Source organism: Melanostigma gelatinosum, assembly GCF_949748355.1.
Source record: "Melanostigma gelatinosum genome assembly, chromosome: 8".
In the NCBI taxonomy this organism is placed as follows: Eukaryota; Metazoa; Chordata; class Actinopteri; order Perciformes; family Zoarcidae; genus Melanostigma; species Melanostigma gelatinosum.
The window spans coordinates 15019635-15037605 of NC_136641.1; positions in this window are offsets into that span (position 1 = coordinate 15019635).

The following is a 17971-nucleotide window of genomic DNA, read 5'->3' on the forward strand; positions in this document are numbered from 1 at the left end:
TCAGAGGGGACACAGAGTTTGTATGGCGAATTGTAGCAATACCTGACTCATTCTGGCTACTCTTGTTTATTGCAATAAGAAAATTAAACAATAAATGTGTATGTGAGTAAATCATAAATGTAATTTAAATGAAATGAAACTTTATGGTAAATAGTGTTGGTATCAAGAGAAACCATGGTGGGAAAAAAAGTAAATGTCAATAAATCATTAAATGAAACAAAGGTCTTCGTAGTTTTTATGAATCAATCATTGTGTGGTGCACAACACCTTCTATTATGACTTCCGTCATAACTCATAAAGAACAATCTCTAAATATCTGGAACGCAGAATATCTCAGTTCATCACAGTAGTACATGTCACTACAGTAATGTTTCAAGAGAAAAGATACTAAATAAATAAATTACACCAGCATCAGAGAATTCAAGCAGTACATCTGTTGACAGGGAATAACTGACATGTATATTTTGCTTTTAGAATAAAATAGTTAAATACCGTAAATGCAGGGTTTCCAGTTGTGAATGACAAAATACTCCTACCAGTTAGATCAGCATTGCCACTCTCATAAATTAAGAGTTTTCTACAATCTTGTCTATTTTGTCCACCATTAATGCTCTGAATATTATAGAGAACCATGAAAGCATAACTTAAGGTAAAAAATATATGTATTTTTCTCCCCACACTCATTGACAGTATCACTATGTGCTTGTTACAATTGGAAATATTCTTAATCTATTTTGCATAATTGTATAGACATTTCCAATAATTCAACCTATCATGTGTGCACTTAATGGCCAAGTTATTGGGCACAGCTGCACAAAACTATACTCTATGACACAAAAACTGAACATTAGGTAACACCAAATTATACATTATGGCAAAACAGTTTCCCCTAATAAACTTGATACTGAGTCTATTTTGGATCGATGGAAACTTTGAATCTTTACAACAATTTAAAACATTTTTGAACAATACAGCACTTGTTCCATTTGAGTATATGACCATGCAACATGCGTTTATAATTCATCCAGTAGAAACACGAGCAATCAGACATTGCTGAATCTCATTTGTGAGCACTTCTCATTTGTGACTGGTGCTGCATTGTACTGTCTGATCAAGAGCAGCATTGTGCTGTCTGGAGAGCGTGGCTAATGTCCTGCAAGATGGCCCTCATATCGTTCCCCTGGGGGGATTTTTCCAAGCATTTCTAAATAGGGTGACAGCTTGCCAGACGTTCTCTACATTTTGTAACATTACACAACTCAGCCACTAGATGGTCCTACTGTCGTGACTGGGAAGCAGAGCCGCTTGAAACAATGCAGTGGAGCTCATTCTGCATTTATGTGGGGAGATAATTGCATTGCATTCAGAATATTTCTTTGACTTCAACACTTTTATTTGACAATTTATTGGATGAAAATAATGTTGTGAAGAAAGTCTATTAATATATTTAACTAGCTAACCATCGATAGATACAAGTTATACTGCCTTTCGTGTCATTTTGTCAATCAATTATCTTATTGTATAGAAATAAATTGTTCCTCATGTTGAAAGTGTAATTCTTTTATCATGGCATATTGTGCAAGATATTTATACCATTAATCAGATTAGTTTTTTTCAGAACAAGATGAAAAGAGGACAGCACATCTTTGTTTGTTTTTGTTTTTTTTCATTTCCGTACATCACGATTCCTGAAAGCAAAAGCATAATGGCATGGACCTAGTTTTGTACTAGAAGGCAGCGCTTCTCTTGAGAGCTCCATGCATTGAAATGGGGCAACAACACCGTGAGATGGTCAGACAGGAATCTTCAAATGGAATCTGAAGAGGTAGCGATGTACCAGCACTTTTCTCTAAATGGATGTCTGCACCTGAGAGGAGAGGGCATGTTCTGTGGTCTGCCTTTCTATCTCCCCCTCTGGATCTTTCGCTCTTTACACTCTCTTTACTCTTTTTGCATCACACATCCAAAGGGAATATATGAGACTTGTCGTATCTTATCTTTGATATGGATTTGAAGGCAATGATGTCTTTTTCTGCTTTGTAAAGCTTTCTACAGTTGTTTCCACATTTATTTGTTGCCATGTACTGTAGCAATTGTAAAGCATGAAGGTTTACCAGAATTCACATTGTTGACTCACTATATGTTGAGCATTTATCAAGACCAATGTATTGATAAAGAATATTTAATATGAAATGTCTGAATATTAAGCCTTGAACAGAATGTTAACTATTGAACAAGATTGACACGGACAATACCAAACCTTGTCTGCAAGAAGAACGAGTCATCTGCAGAATATGAGTCTGTAATCTGAATGCAGAACATGACGGGTGTTCAAATGGAAGGAGAGGTGAGTTGTTTTCATTTTTTGTCTGATAGTTTTACTTCTAGGCCTCTAAAAGTTATTTATAAAGCTCTCAACTCAGATAGACAAATTCAACCTGACGGACGGTTGCAACCAGACACTGCTTCATTTTAAGGGGTCACCAGCCAAAAATGTATCTCGAATGGAAGAGACGAGTTGTGCTATTCAAACTACATGAATCTAAATAGAAAAGGTCTAAAAAAGCTTTTATGGATTCTGGGAAAAAATAGAAATGATAGTAATTATGAGATATCGTCTGAGCAGATGTCACTGAGTGAAAGTGTGTACACACAGTGTGCTGCATTTCAACTACGGAGTGATCAAGCAGACGCCTGTGATCACAATTCAAATTGTCAAAACCCACACATGGGCTATGTCAGATGCAGAGTGAGACGGAACAGCAACATCATTAGCAGCATGAAAACTGATCTGAGAGAGAGAGAGAGAGAGAGAGAGAGAGAGAGAGGACACAGCGGCGCAAACAAGTCTCTAATTTAATTTCCTTAACTAGTCGCGAAATTTTGTTGAGACCAACTGTAGGGCTTGGTCTTTTCAGTTCAGCTTGTTGGATGTCATTATCAATGTTTGTGCAGCTACTTGGGGTGTTACACCTGTGTATGTTCTCCAAAATTACACATAGTGTATGCTCATCGTCTCAGAAGAAAAGAGCTGCTTCTTTTTAGCCTCTCAGACTTGACTGCCCTCTTTCATTCTGTCCAACGCCTGTTGAATTTAATATCAATACCAATCGTTGTCTTTCTATACTCGTACTATTTGGATTAATGGCAACATCGTGCCATGACAGACATTTATCAATGCTGCCTCGATAGAGTTTTATAAGATAGAGAGATCAGTCCTCTGACAGAGGACTGATCGGGGACAAGATAGATAGATCTTGTCCTCTTCAGGGAAATTAAGTCAATCCACGCAATAACCCAACTCCCCTCTCAGGGGTCACATAAAATAGCCACATACCCTCAGCTAATCTCTGGATTCAAGGGGACAATGTCCTACAACAGTTTCCCAAAATGTTGCCCTCACAAGGCATTTTAGATGGCTGGGCTTGCAGTAGCTGGGTGGCTCAGTTGTGTTGGCATGGTAGCAGCCCAAGACAAAAGCCACAATTGTGAGAGAACGGTCTGCAGTCCTTGATGCCGTAGTAGGCGGTCAAGGAAAATTGCACTGATGCAGCACAGGCCATGGCTGCACTGAATCTAGTTATCTGCTCTCAAGCAGTGGATGGATACCCTTCAATAAAATGAAAATGGAAACAGTGTGCTTTCACCATTTTCTGTCCTTGAGCAAGAACATCCTTTATCATTTTAGTCCATTTTAGAGTCAAAGAAAACCATGAGCATTTCAGTCTAGTGTTAGTCATGTCGATTGAGATGTTTTTCTCTGAATGGGTACCTGTTCAGCCCTTCTTGTGCATTTGCACCATTTGCACAAGGACACAATGGGAAAGGCTAAAGAACATGGATTTAAAATGCTTTGCAAATGTTTAATGTTGTATAAAACGTTTGCTTTTGGTGATGGTGGTAAAGGAAGATGTTGTCCTATGCTTTACAATTTGGAAAGCTCCCTGAGGCAAATTTGTGATATTGGGCTACATAAATAAAATGTACTTGACTTGTTTATTTACAAGAACAAACAACTACTCAATGACATTGAGGAGCGCTTGTGCTTTCATTTACATTTTCTCAGCATCACAAACTGACAAGGGCATGTGTCAAGAGGAGAGTCCACAAAAAGGTTATTCTTAGAACAAGAATAAGATAAACTAAGATAACACAAAATAAACAAAAGCAATGTCAGCATATAAATGCAGTGCATGGATGTGTGTTTAATGTGCTCCGGCAGTCAGTGCCGCACGGTGGATGTCAGCTTTAGGAAGGGGGACACAGAGTGAACACATGGGCCAGCTTTTATAGTCTAAGGGCCGCAGGTGAGTTTAATCAGCTGACGACCCTAATCAGATGATGTGGTTGGCCAGGACAATCTCCACAACAGTGGGAGGGGCATCACAGAATAGTTTATGTGGAGTACCTGATTTAACTATTTTGAAATAATGCAATCATCATTACACTGTTTACATTTGGTGGGGGATAGGGACTGAATTCAATTCTAACCTTCGTCATGGGCACCATTGTTTTCTTTATTGTGAACGAAACAGAAACATCCCTGACATGTCTTATTTGTCACAATGCCCATTGTTTTTTAAAATTTAAACTACTGCACTGTGTGAGTCTTACTCAAACAGTGCATGCTGGCTCTGTTAATATTGTATGCTGTTTGTTTAGAAAATGTATTTGATGAGTTTAGTTTACAATTTGTAGGACATCCATTCAACTCATAATTTCAAGTAAAATTGTTTTAAGTCAAACACACTCATGTTTTTAAGTTCTGAAGTGATGTGAAATTAAAACTATTGAATTAAGCTGATAACTTCACAAGAAAAGATTGATTTATTCCACTAAATCATTGCATGATGTTTTACAGTGGGATGAAATAGTCTTTGTCTGGCCAACACAGCAGACATTTTGACTTGCAGAGGTTATATTTATTACATTAATAATCGCTCTGTTCTATTCAAGTGTCCCATAAAGCATGACAGTGATATCCTGGTATTTTTGCCATACTGCATTTGCCACACTGATATTGGGACATACTAAATGTTTTTCTGGCATATAGTAAGGTAGTATGGGTACTGGTGCGCACAGCAGCAGCGGTGATTATCTTCAGACTGGATGATCCGGAAAATTCAGAAAAAGGAGAAGCAGATTAAACTACCTTATAGTGCAATATCATCATTTTTTTATTCTTATTCATATTTAAAAGAAAAAAACACACCAATCCTCTGGCATTCAAGTTCCTGCCCAACTGATCTACTGTCCATATGTACAGTTCCTCGTTGATGTGGTACCCAGAAGACACAGTGAGTCACAGATGTCCTCCCAAGTAGTTCTATTCAAATCTCTAACAATAAATGCATTGTAAGCCCGAGAGCAGTTCAGGAAATGATGGTGATTAAATCGATGGTGTGGCGAGTGGGAGAAGGGGGAAACAGTGTCACTGAGACTTGATGGTCAGACACTGGATGTAATGTGAACGATAGGGTGCCACCTTTAATTAGATGATGAGTTACTGGCGGAAGGAAACAAATAATGTAGCCATTCAACAGTATCCTGTTGTGACAGCGAAATACACCAACTATCATAATTAAGGGAATAATTTAATCTTGATTGACTGAAAATACTGACTTTTATGAACAAGTGTTTAACTTTGAGAGGAATGACAGGGAAGTTAACAGTGAGTGAATTCAACAGACAAGTAAATGTGAAAGATGTATATTTTGCTGATTCGTGCAATATGTGCAAACTTCAGCCTTAAGGATGATTTCCCAAAAATGTATTTCTTTATTGTACTCATAGTGCCAGACGTGTTACACCCAAATTCTACCAAATCAGTGTTTTACCTTTGAGTGCTCTAGATTTTAGATGCCATACCAACAAAAGATACACAATTCACAGTTAAATGTTTGTGTATGTCATCATTATTTCTCTCTTACCGCCTTTCATTCTGTTTAACTAACACACCCACACAGGTCTTTTTAATTGTTCTAGCTGATTGGAGCTCTGCTCAGGCTGAAGTTATGCTGGGAACTGACCTTTTTCACAGGAATTTTGTGTTGCAAACAATCAGATTTTTAATTCAGATTTTAATTTCAAGATTCATGAGAGGGGTGTCATCATTTCATAATTTGAAAAATATCTTCAAATTGAAACAAACTGTCCAAACTGAAGTTGTCAATAAAATGTGTTGTCAATAAAATACTAAAAATATAAAATTGTGAATCACTGCAACCCCAAGAGGTCCTTAAGCAGACAGTTACACATAAGCACAAGAATATTAGGCTGATGGATCCAGCAAAATTCAAATTTAGGCATGGACAGACAGACATGCACAAACTCACACGGCCAAATACATAATCTGCTGGTGGAGATAATTTTTAAATTCAAAAGTCTGCTCCATGAGTGCTGACTAAGATCAAAAGGAGAGCACACATTGAAATATTTAAAGATTTGAACACTAGCTACCTGTTCTTATTGAGTTTAAAATTCTAACCTAATGTAATTAATTAAACCAGTGCTTTCCTACTGTTGTAAGCCAATATTGCAAATATAACAGTTGCCTTTGACTCTGTATTTTCTACACCCATTATAATGAGCAAATCCATGTACATTTTCGATAATCAGTACAAGGCACTCAGATAAGAATCTCATGATAGAGTCGTGTCAGATTTATAATGAATTATACTGCATGTAATTATCAGAGAGTGATGTATAACGACTTTATAATGTGCCCCCTGTGCTAACAATAGACTTTAAGTGTCCTCCTCTTATCTTATCGTTTTTTATCATACTTGGCCATCTCTGACATCCTCTGGCTCAGACAGTCACATTTTCTACAGTAAGTGAGGTGGAATAAAGGTGTAGTCCAGCCCTCTGCCATGGCGACGACAAGCCTCTGTTAAGACAAAGCTGAAACACAATCCATAATTTTGCATGGACTGAGCAATTTGCCTTCCTGTCTCGTGTGACAGACGTGGGTGCCAGCTGTGTTTACCAAGACAGTGTGTGCTATGAACGTAATCACTTTACCAGCCCCTGCCTGTCTGTTATGGATGGCACTTGTCATTTACGGAGGAGAGCCCAGGGCCATTAGTCATCAGTGCGGTGTGAGTTTCTGTGACAGAGTGTGTGTGTTTGTGTGTGTTGAGGGCTGGGGTTGGTGGAATTTGTATCTAGCTCCACGGAAGAGAACACAGTAAAAGCTCCTCACATATAATCACTGAGCAGAAAAAAACGCAGAAAAAGCTGGGAGTATGCACAATGACACAGACAAGCACATGTGAACGGTCTATTACATACATAACTGTTCTAGGATATGACCAGCTGCAGCGCGTTCAAACCTACACACACCTGTGATCTCAATGCTGTTCATTTCAATATGAACGCACAAGCCGGAAATCACCACACACCATGACAGCTAGGGACTAGGCAATATAATGTAAAGACATCATGAAGAGGATTGTTGAATTGCTCCATCACAATTACAAACACTGTTAAAAGTATGGGTCATATGCATATTAGTTAGCACCATTTGGCAACTGCGAAGACATTTATTGTGTGAGTTTGCAAAGCATAAAACTACAGTTTTAAAAGGATCAGTCAGGAAGTAACCATAACATATTTCATGACAGAGTAGGCGATGCCAAACACAAGCCAAAACCACGAGATAACCCTCACAATTGAGTGATAAAGCCAGCATGGAGGTGACCTGATCCGTCAGACGGTTTGTCGCACGGAACCATCGAAGAAGCCGCTGTTGGAAACTTTTGGAAAGCGCACGCGATTTACAAAAAAACACTTGGCGGGTGATTGGATGACCCATGTGTCAAACTCTTACCAAGGTTGAGAGTAGAGCAAAAACATCATTTCCACAGTGTTGCCAGTTTGGACTGATTTCCACCCACTTGGTCTACTTTTGATTACGTTGGCCTTACGTTGCCAACATTTGGGCTGGATTTATTTCATATTGTGAAAGCATTATTACCGAACAAGCTGTCATTTTATGGTCAAAAACACAGATACAAATTTCAGTAAACTTCCACTTGTGTCCACTTACTCATATTATTGACTCATTTCATTTTTCTAAATATTTTATTTACATTAGTTTAATTCAATCATCTATTAAAGACAAGGGAGGACTGACTTCAGTTGGCATCATCATCATTGGCATTGACATTAGATTTTCTGTATCTGGGTTACAAAAGCCAATTCATCTCACGTTTTATTCATTTGATGCAGATATGAAGCTTTTTATGCTCATGATGTGTTTTGTGTTGCTTTCCATCGAGAAAAGCCTTCGCTGTTATTCTCGCTCTTGTTTCAACAAAAAATAATTCACCAGTTCTGATAGAACTGATGTTATTGCAGCATCTACGCTAACCTCTTTAGGAGCACCTATTGCTGTGTGGAACGAACAGTCGCATCTCTGTGTTGTTGTAGCTGCCACAGGCCGGTAATCTACCAGCTATCTACCGGCTTGCACATTGCGCTATGGCAACATTGAGATTCTTTTGCACGCTGTGTGAACGGTGTAGTCCCATTTAAATAAATGAGGGGGCCATCAAAATCAAAACACGTTGCTGAACTCTTCTCCAGTGCTCCATACTTTACTCACCAAACGTCTTTTGGCTATTTTGCCTTCATCAGGGTGGTGTCTGAGCTTGTCTTTGCTATCTTATAGATAGCAAAGAACTTATACATTGTCATAGATACTTAGAATACGATATAAAAATATTGATGAATGCAGCTATTACACCTTGTAAAGGTTATAATCCATATAATTTGAATATCTACCTCAAATTAAACCGGGACAACTTGAAACTATTCTAAAGTCACCTCGGCGAGGAGACCTATTGTTTGTGTATCAACGGCAGCATGAGCTGGTGCTGTCAATTGCCGCTGTAGCTTTGTCTTAGAGACAAACACAACCGTCTTGATGTGATGTGTCAGAGTTGATCAATAGCTGACCCCTCATACCATGAAAGCAATAACAGCTGTTTCTTAAAGGTAAATTAGGTGAGTGCTCCATGAAAAATGTGTTTCATTGACTTGCTCTCCTGTGAAAAGAGACAAAGTGGAGGACAAAAATGCCAGCGGTTATTCATAGGCAGGTTTTTTATTGCCTCTGAAATAATCTTTATGCGGGACTCACCTTCGCTCTATTATCACTGTGGTAATCTGCAATATGTCTTGTGTTTTGAAATAAAGCAATCACGACCACACAGTCATCCGCCAGCGGTTGTACATGCACACAAACCTATTTAAGTTCATTATGTGTCATTAAACCTTTTGACGATAATGGCAAACAATAACCAAAGGACTGATACAACCCTTCAGGAAATGACTGATGTTATTGAAATAGAAAATAACTGACATCAGTGTGGCCCATAGCATTCCCAGCATTGTCATTGGGGAATTTTCCACATTGTCTCATGGGTTTTTGTTCGATCACAGCTGAATAAAACAAGTGAATTCATTTCAGTGTTTGTATGTTAATGCGTTTGTCTGAGCTTTTTCTTGAAGGCGTAGTACGCTCACATGGACACTCACGCAGCAGGAAGGGACAAATCACAAAATTCCAAATGTTCCATTTGAATTAGACGGTGAATAATGTGACCGTAAAGGATTTCATGGTTTCCAATATCTGTGTCAGTCTCTATGTTGCACACTTTGATCTCACGATTTAATAATTTCCCTTGACACAATTTTATGAGCAGGCGGGAGGTCAAGAGAGGTCAAGTCCGGGCACAGTCAGTCAGTGCAATATTTAGGTGAGATGTAAGCTCAGCTGCTATATCGGTGGCTATGAGCAATCACGACCACACAGTCATCCGCCAGCGGTTGTACATGCACACAAACCTCCAAAAACAGACTTCTCCGACATGGATTCAAACTAAATATCAATTACGAGCCTGGTCTCCTGCTCTCAAGCTGATTGTGACTCCTCGAAAAGCACAATATATTTTCAGTGACAATAACGGCAAAGCTTTTGATTGTTGAGTATTGCAGCTCAGTGGCCAGACTTACAACTTAACACGATATGAACACAAAACAGAGGTGGAAAATACAAATCACTTTGCTTCAAATTGTTTTGTTTAGTTCAGCTTAAAAACTTGTTGTCAACTGATCATGTACTTTATTTCCGAGCTAAGGCGTTGAAATACACATCGGGACACATGCTTACATCCATACGCAACTGTATCACTGTTCATAACGCTGTGATGGTTGTAATGATAAAAAATGTTTTAACCTCCTCATGTTATTATCTGTGAGACATATTGCTGTTTAGAAAGTTCATTTGCATGGGCGTCTGGATGTCTGAACACATTGACCTATTTGGTCTAGGACGAAGGTCACTTTTCTATCTTAGTCGGGACAAACAGCCGACGTGGTCTTTCTCTATATCAACTGATTCTTGTTAGACTAAACATTTCTGCCTTAGTCTCCTGTGTTTTATCTGTTCCTCTCTGCCGGCCGGTATAAATGTCTTGTTTGGATTTTGTGTCTGGAGAGCATATTCACAGCTCACTGCAATACGTGGTGGTGTTTTGTGTTCTCTGTTTGCAAACATTAAATTGACTTCTTGAAACTTTGATCATTCATCGAGACTCTGTTTTTATGTTAGACACTTTGGATAAAACCAACTTCACTGCTGAACTTGTTAAGGAAATATTCCACAACAATTTGGCGTCACGAACAGGATACGCTGACCGTCGGTCAGGCTCCAGAGGACCGTCCGGAGGAAAGGCCTTCCCAGGACAACACAACCAGTTTCCTGTCTCATACCTCCTTAGACCAGAGAGAGGGAACCGGCGGAAACCGGGGAGACCTGATTGGCGGCACGCGTATCCCACGGAAAGAATTAATTTCTACAAATCGGGTAAGAAGTTGAAATTCCAATTGTAAACAGTAAACGGTAAATTGTAAAGACGTAAAACGTAGCAGACACAGATGAGTGATCAGGTAGTCAGTATTATTTGGGGAATACAGCTGGTTTTGACATTTGTATGGTTGGTTTATGGGTTCTTCATGTGACTCCACCTAGGTTTCTGACGTATTATTTCATGTGATTTTATAAAGAGAACGAAGTGATATATTACGATATTAACTCAAAATAAAGGAGCTTTTTGAGATTGTAACATTGATCGTGTCTCTGCAATTAAGTCGAAATAAGATTCGTTGTTATTTACCTTTATAAGATTCGTCGGTAATAACGTAATACGTGAATTTCAGACAGGGTATTGTGAGCATTCTCCTAAGTATAAAGAAACTCAAAAAGGTTTTCTAAAGTTTTCACCTACGGATAAAATAAACTAAAAGAGGTTTTTCTAAAGTTTTCACCTACGAATAAAAACAAAGGTTTTACAGTTTTCACCTAGGGATAAAAGAAACGAGGGTATTGTTAGCATTCTCCTAAGAATAAAGAAACTCACCTTTGCAGTGACGATTGCATTGTGATAAGTAGCGTCGACGTCCACACCAGAAGGAACATGGGTGGCAAAACTTCACACTCAAAGGAGCCAGAAGGTCCGATTGTTGATTTAATGCGACAGAAACACGGGGAGTCATGTCTGGAATGCCTTCCATACTGGTCAAGGGAATTTGGGTTTCCAGAAAATGGATCATTAAGTTCCGCTAAACTTAAAATGTTACGAGGGGATTTAGAAACTAGAATAAAAGGGATGAAGAGTGGCAAAACGATTCGAGTTAAAGAGTTAGATATGATGGTGAGAAATCGGACTTGCCTGAAAATATTGGAAAAAGAGTGTGAATATAGGGAGAGAAAACAGATGATGAAACAAATGACGTGTTTGAAAGAAGAAAAGAAAAGCGAGGACACACGCGAGGACACACACACACACGCACATACTGCAGAACAACAAGCTGCTCTCCTTTCCGCCATTTCACATTTGGAGCAACAGCGCCTGCTCTCATCCCAACGACACACGAAACACATATATGCAATGTTTTCATCACAATCATTCAAAAACATGCCGACTACTGTTGTTGTTGTTGAGGGAAAGGAGTTAGAGTTTTTGGTAGATTCAGGGGCCACTTACTCAGTAATTCAACAGAAATATTTTCCTCATCAGAAGATGAGCGGGCGGTATGTTTATACACAAGGGGCTTCTGGTTTAACAGTAACTGAGAAATTTAGCAGTCCAATGACGAGTGTACACACTGACTTGACTGACGAAAAACCCGACATTAGAGTGAAACATTCGTTTTTACTTTCGCCAATCTGTCCCATTAATCTGATGGGCAGAGACCTGATGTGCGCTTATGGCATCTGTTTGGCATCATCCCCTGACGGACTGAAAGTGACTAGACACAGAGCCATACAACACATGATGCAGATGACTGCTCCTGTTCCACTTCATGTTTATCAGTGGTGGATTCCTGTGAAGGAAGCCACACGACTGGTTCAAGACGTTGACACTCGTGTCTCGCCTCATGCAGAACGCATGAATCCAGAACATCTCCACTGCACCTCCTATGTCTCTGAGGGTGCAGATGAATCCTACGAGGATACGTTTTTTGAAGGCATCAATGATGCGATTGTTTGCTCTACCTTGTTTTGGTCAACATACAAATCTGCTGTTTCTGTGTCTCTCTCTCCCACACAGAAAGAACACATCTCGCTGTCCAAGGGTCGAAATGACCAATGGCGTGATCTGGGACCGTTCGTGGCACAATGCGAAGCGCTCACTGACTGGGAATCAACAAATGATCCACTCGTGTTACGCTCAAAGTCGACTGGGTACCATCGTGGTTTTTGTGTTCTCCTGACGGCAGCTTCACGTTCTGTCTATGTTTTTTATGAACATGTTGGGAACTAAAGGAGCGTGTTTGGGTTATCAGCATTTAAGAAACTGAATTCTTGACATCAATAGAATTATTGATGTATGTAACAATTATTAATGATTATTAATATAAACGGGGCACCACCCTGCGAACAGGGACCAATAACCAAACGATAAAACTAAGTCTCATAATTAGTAGTCACTCATAATGTCAATAGTCTGCGTATGACTATACATTCAGTGACAGTGAAGGTTTTAAGTTCGAGCACAGGCTACTACATACAGTCTTATCAAATACATATGCACAAGTAATCACAGACGACTGCTCCTGAAAGTATAACAGAGTTTATTGAATCAAAATAATAAATGATCAAATCAATTAATATTGCAACCAACAAACGTTATCATACAATTTTATATGCCTAAACTAAAGAATGAATAAAATGGATGAGAGTGTATGTCTGTGTGTGTGTGTGTGTGTGTGTGGGTCTGTGGGTGAAAAGGAGGGAGTCTTACAGCTACGCTAAAGACTACAAAGATGGCGGCGTCGAGTGACGCTGGCCAAAGGGGAGGGGCCTTAAGAACTACAGCTAAAAACTACAAAGATGGCGGAGTCGAGGGACCCGGACAAAATGGCAGTTAGGCTGCTGTATGTACTCACGTGTGCCTGGGCAGCACGTGATGTGAGGCGCTCGTTTGAACGAGGTTCCCCAGGAGTAGAACTAGGAGCTATGTGTATGTGCGTGTTTCGTGAAAGGAGGAACGAGAAAAAAGGAGCGAGAGCTCGAAGTGAATCACGCTTCGGCGTGCGATGTGGTAGGGAGCCTGAGTGCTGGTTATATCGTGCATAAATATACCGCTGTCGTCTTGGAACTGCCGGTAACTTATGCCGTGATAAGCCACGCACCTCAGCTCACTCACCGAGTCGAGTTAATGAAAAGAGAACTTCCACCCGGAGTGGAAGACAATGAATGAAAAGAAATCAAATAAATCCCGAGCAAACAGTCATAGTTGATACACACATACAGCGGAGCTTCTCTGCTCCGTAATGATTGCGTAATACCTCAATATCACGCGACAGTAATTTAAACACACAAAAACACGGGAATATCAACATATAAATGAATGGCCTGAATTAAACTTAAGTTAATTTAAGCTAAGCTATGCCCAGATGCCAAGAATCTTACTTGTAGATGCTTCGTTGCAACGTGGAAGTGTCCGTGGCAAAGTTGTCCTTTTTCTTCGAGGGGAAGGGGGGGGGGGCGGCTTCTCAGCGCGGCGTTTGAGCTGGCGCTGTTTCGGCCCGTCGTGGCGTGAGCTCGTTCTGGAGCGAAACGCAGACGTGGTCAATCCTCGCTTCAGGGAGGATGACCTACCTTCGGTTGACGGCGTGGTCCGTGCGTCTTACCGGGAATCGTCGGTGAAGGAGGGAGGCGTTGTCGTCTTTCCTTCGCCGGAATGTGTGCACCAAAAGAAAAAGGAGCAAAAAGCGCTGAACTGATCGCTGAAGCAGATTCGTTATCGCGGGCTGTTTCATCCAGCGAAACGGCTTGTCAGGGTTTGAGTAGGGTTGAAGGGCCGTTGCTTCCTCGTGGCCAGCGTTGCGCTGGCGGGGAAAGTTGGTTCTTCTGTGGCCTGGACGGGGGGGGGTGTCCGAGCGAAGAGAGCGGTTGTGTGCCTCCTAACTCAACCGAGGTCGAAGGGGGAAAGCTATGAGGTGGGGGCAGCAGAGAGTTTTATAGAACAGTGGCCGAACCACAGGGGTCCTCGGGTCTCTTGGCTCTCGGCCAATGAGATTGCCGCGGTTACCATGGTTATTTGGGGGGGGGAATTCACACCTGAGTGTGAAATCCCTTTGCTCTCCTCAAACTACAAATCAGGATGAGACCTTTGCTTGACAAAGTGAAGGCCTGATTTCTTTGTCCACAGCACATTTTGAAGCCATATGGTGAGAGCCCAACATCCCCCCTTTGTTCTGAAGAGCGAGGTGTTGGCTTCGGTCTTTAGAGCAAACCAAGGGCTGGCATGTGCATCCATGTGGTGGGGAAACCTGAAGAGGTGAGACAGTCCAAGTGTTCCTGAGACCAAAAGCAGTGGTTAAAACAGGCAGTGTTCATTGTTCATAGAGTTCAAGGTTCATAGTGGTCAAGTTCATGGTGTTCAAGTTCAGAGTTCATTGGCATCTGGGCAGATGACTAAGGTGGCATCTGGGCAGATGACTTTAACTACTTCTACCTACATCTACTATCATACACAATTCAAATCATAGGTGAGCAAAACATTATTCCCAAATAATTCAATCGCTATTATGATGTTGTGATAATCTAGCATTGCGGCACAGTGTCAAAGAAAGTAACAACCCAAATAAAACAAAAACAAAACACAAAAGAGAGAGAAGGAAAGAATAGAAAGACAAGAAGCAGGTGAGGGGCAAACAGTGGTTACTGGTTCAACTCCTAGACAGGACTGGAGTCCGTCGGCGGAGCAGTCGTAGGTTGGCTACGTGGTGTTATGAATAGGAGGGAATCCAGTTAGTCTGTCGCTTCTGGATCTATTAGTACATGATATGTGCGTCTACCTCTCTCTAATCGGTAGATTTAGAGCGAGTCCTGTGTCTAAGTTTTAGAATCTATCGATATTGGAGTTGCGTTGCCAAGACTATAGGCCAGAGGTACCTGTGAGGGTTGCATAACAGTAGTGGTAGCAGATTTACAGATTTCTTAGCACGGCTAGTGTGACTAGCTAGGCTGGTCTTTCGCTGCTCCAGCTGTTGACAGCTGAGCCTTCTCGGATGAGGTCCTGGATTAAATCTGACTGCTACGGCAGAGGTTATGTCTTCTCTGGTTACTTCTGGTAGAGTCTATAAAGCATGCAAAGGGTTCTCTATGAGAGTGGAGCATCAGTTTACAGTCACAATGGTTTGTCAGGTCATGCAACTGTTCTGGTTGAAGTTGGCTGTGTTAGCGGTTAGTGCATGTCTACAGGGTGAGTTGGAGCATGCAGTTAAACGTTAGTAGTCAATAGTAAGCTGCCATTCTGCCGGTTGGTTTCGGCACTGGCGAGATTAGAGTGTACTTCCTGTGAAGTGCATCTCTCTAAGTTTCTGTTGTCAGAGATCCCACCCCCCTCGCACTGTTCAAGTGGCGAGGGCGGATATCCCCACGTTACCGTCAGCACTCAGGGAAACGTCGCGAACAGTTTCACTCTGGAGTGTGTCATGGCGGGCTGGTGATATCTCCCTCCCCCCACCCTCCTAATTAGAGATGGAGACAGGTCCGGCGCACAGGTCAAGTTCAGTTACCTACGGCACTGGCGACTTGATAGGCCCGGGCGATGACTCGGCTGAAAGAAGGCGGTGGCTTCGTTGAACAAGCTGGAGGTGGCTCATGCTGACAGAGCAGGAGAACAAGGCTTAGTTGACGAAAGGTTTTACGAGCTAGGGTGCTCGAAAGGGCCTCTAAGGTTGTGGCACCCTAGAGGTGTATGCGAAAAGGTGGGGGAACACATGAGGCTCGTTTCTGACCCGGAGTCGGGTAGAGCAAGAGTGTTATGACCCCCCAGTAGGACTGAAGAATATGTATAGATTTATACATAACGGGCATTGCCTTTGCGAACAAGGTCGCCCAAGAAGGTTGAAGAACGAGGTGTGAAAATGGGAGTGGTCGTTTCCGGAAGTGTGCTGAGTTCTCTTCCCCCCCCCTACCACGTCGACTTGGCAGCAGGGGGAAAGGTCACTTGGCTTAGTCAGGTGGGCTGCGAGTCAGCGTTACCTGATGGGTTGCCCTTGAGGGCGTCTTTCACCCCCCTGGTTCCGTTGGTCTTTCGACCGCCAGGGTCGTCTGTTCCTCGGGGGTGACCAGGGCTCGCTAGGCCAAGTCCTCTCGTCGTCTTCCGACGCTAGGTCGGAGTCGCTCGACTGTTGGATGCCTAAGACTATGGCGGTGTCTTCGTACCGATTTGTCGGCCGTCCGCGTGTCTCCCATGCAAGTTGCGCGTATTTCCTAATCTCTGGCATGGTAAGGTTACTCGTTCTGCAGTGCATAGTAACATCGTATCTCACGTTGTCGTGGAGATTGTGCAGGAATAGCGACTTGAAGGCATGGTCTTCTTCTAGACCTGGGGCGTTACGTCCTTGGAAGTACGCAGATCTCAAGCGCCTGAAGTAGTCTCTCGGAGACTCTAGCCTTTCCTGGGAAATGGCAAAGGCGCAGAGGGTGGCAGAAGCTGGGTTAGAGTACAGGGAGTACTCCTCCCTAAGGGCGTGACAAAGGGATGAATAGCAGTCGCGGATGCTCGGCTGGAGCGTTTCAATGAAAGCGTGGACGCTTCGCGCTGTGGTTTTCCACACTAGCTTTAGCTTTTCGCGCGATGAGGGGCGCGATAGGTCGAGGAGGCAGCGATCGATCTCCCTTAGGTAGTCATCGATGCTCGAGTCGTGATTATCGGGATTGAAGCGCTCTACGTCTTTCGCCAGAGACGCAATCTGTCGAGTACGCAGGCCTCCAAGGTTGATGGGGCGTGGGCCGTCCGAGTCGTCTGAGTCTCCATACTCGCGATGGTGGTAACGACTATCATCCTCCCTCCCTGAGGGGGATGGGGTCAGTTCTTGTCGCGCGCGTGAACTGCGTGGAGGATTGCGTTCGCCTGAGGTGGTTTTGAAGCCACCTGGGCCGACTAGGACCTGGTGTTGGTCCTCTCTCCTCCTGGTTGGGGAAAGCGTTTTCACGAAATGCAAGGTGGTTCGGGTCTCGGGGAATGAGGGAGCCGAGACCAAGAAATGACTGGGCTGAAAGGCTCGGTAGGGGGTAGCAGTACCTACCGGGGTTGCTGGAACACCTTGAAGCGCTTTCAGTTTGTCACCACTCTCTGATGCTTTAGAGAGTTCTAGGTTGACCTCTCTGAGGTCACTGCGCAGGCTACTATTTTCTGACTGTAGGGCTCTACAGTCACGTGACAACTCCTGAACCTCTGTTCGGAGTGTCCAGATCTCGCGTTGCTGCTCGTCGCTCTGTGCCCGGGTTCGGGCAGCTTGCAGCTGCATTTTCTGATGGTAGATGAGCAGTATTTCGCCGATTACGTTCTGAATCAGGCGCTCTCTGTTACCTGCTGGGTTATTTACATAAGCCACCAGCTGCTCTAATTGCTCGTCGCATAGGACAGCAGTGTATTTTGCA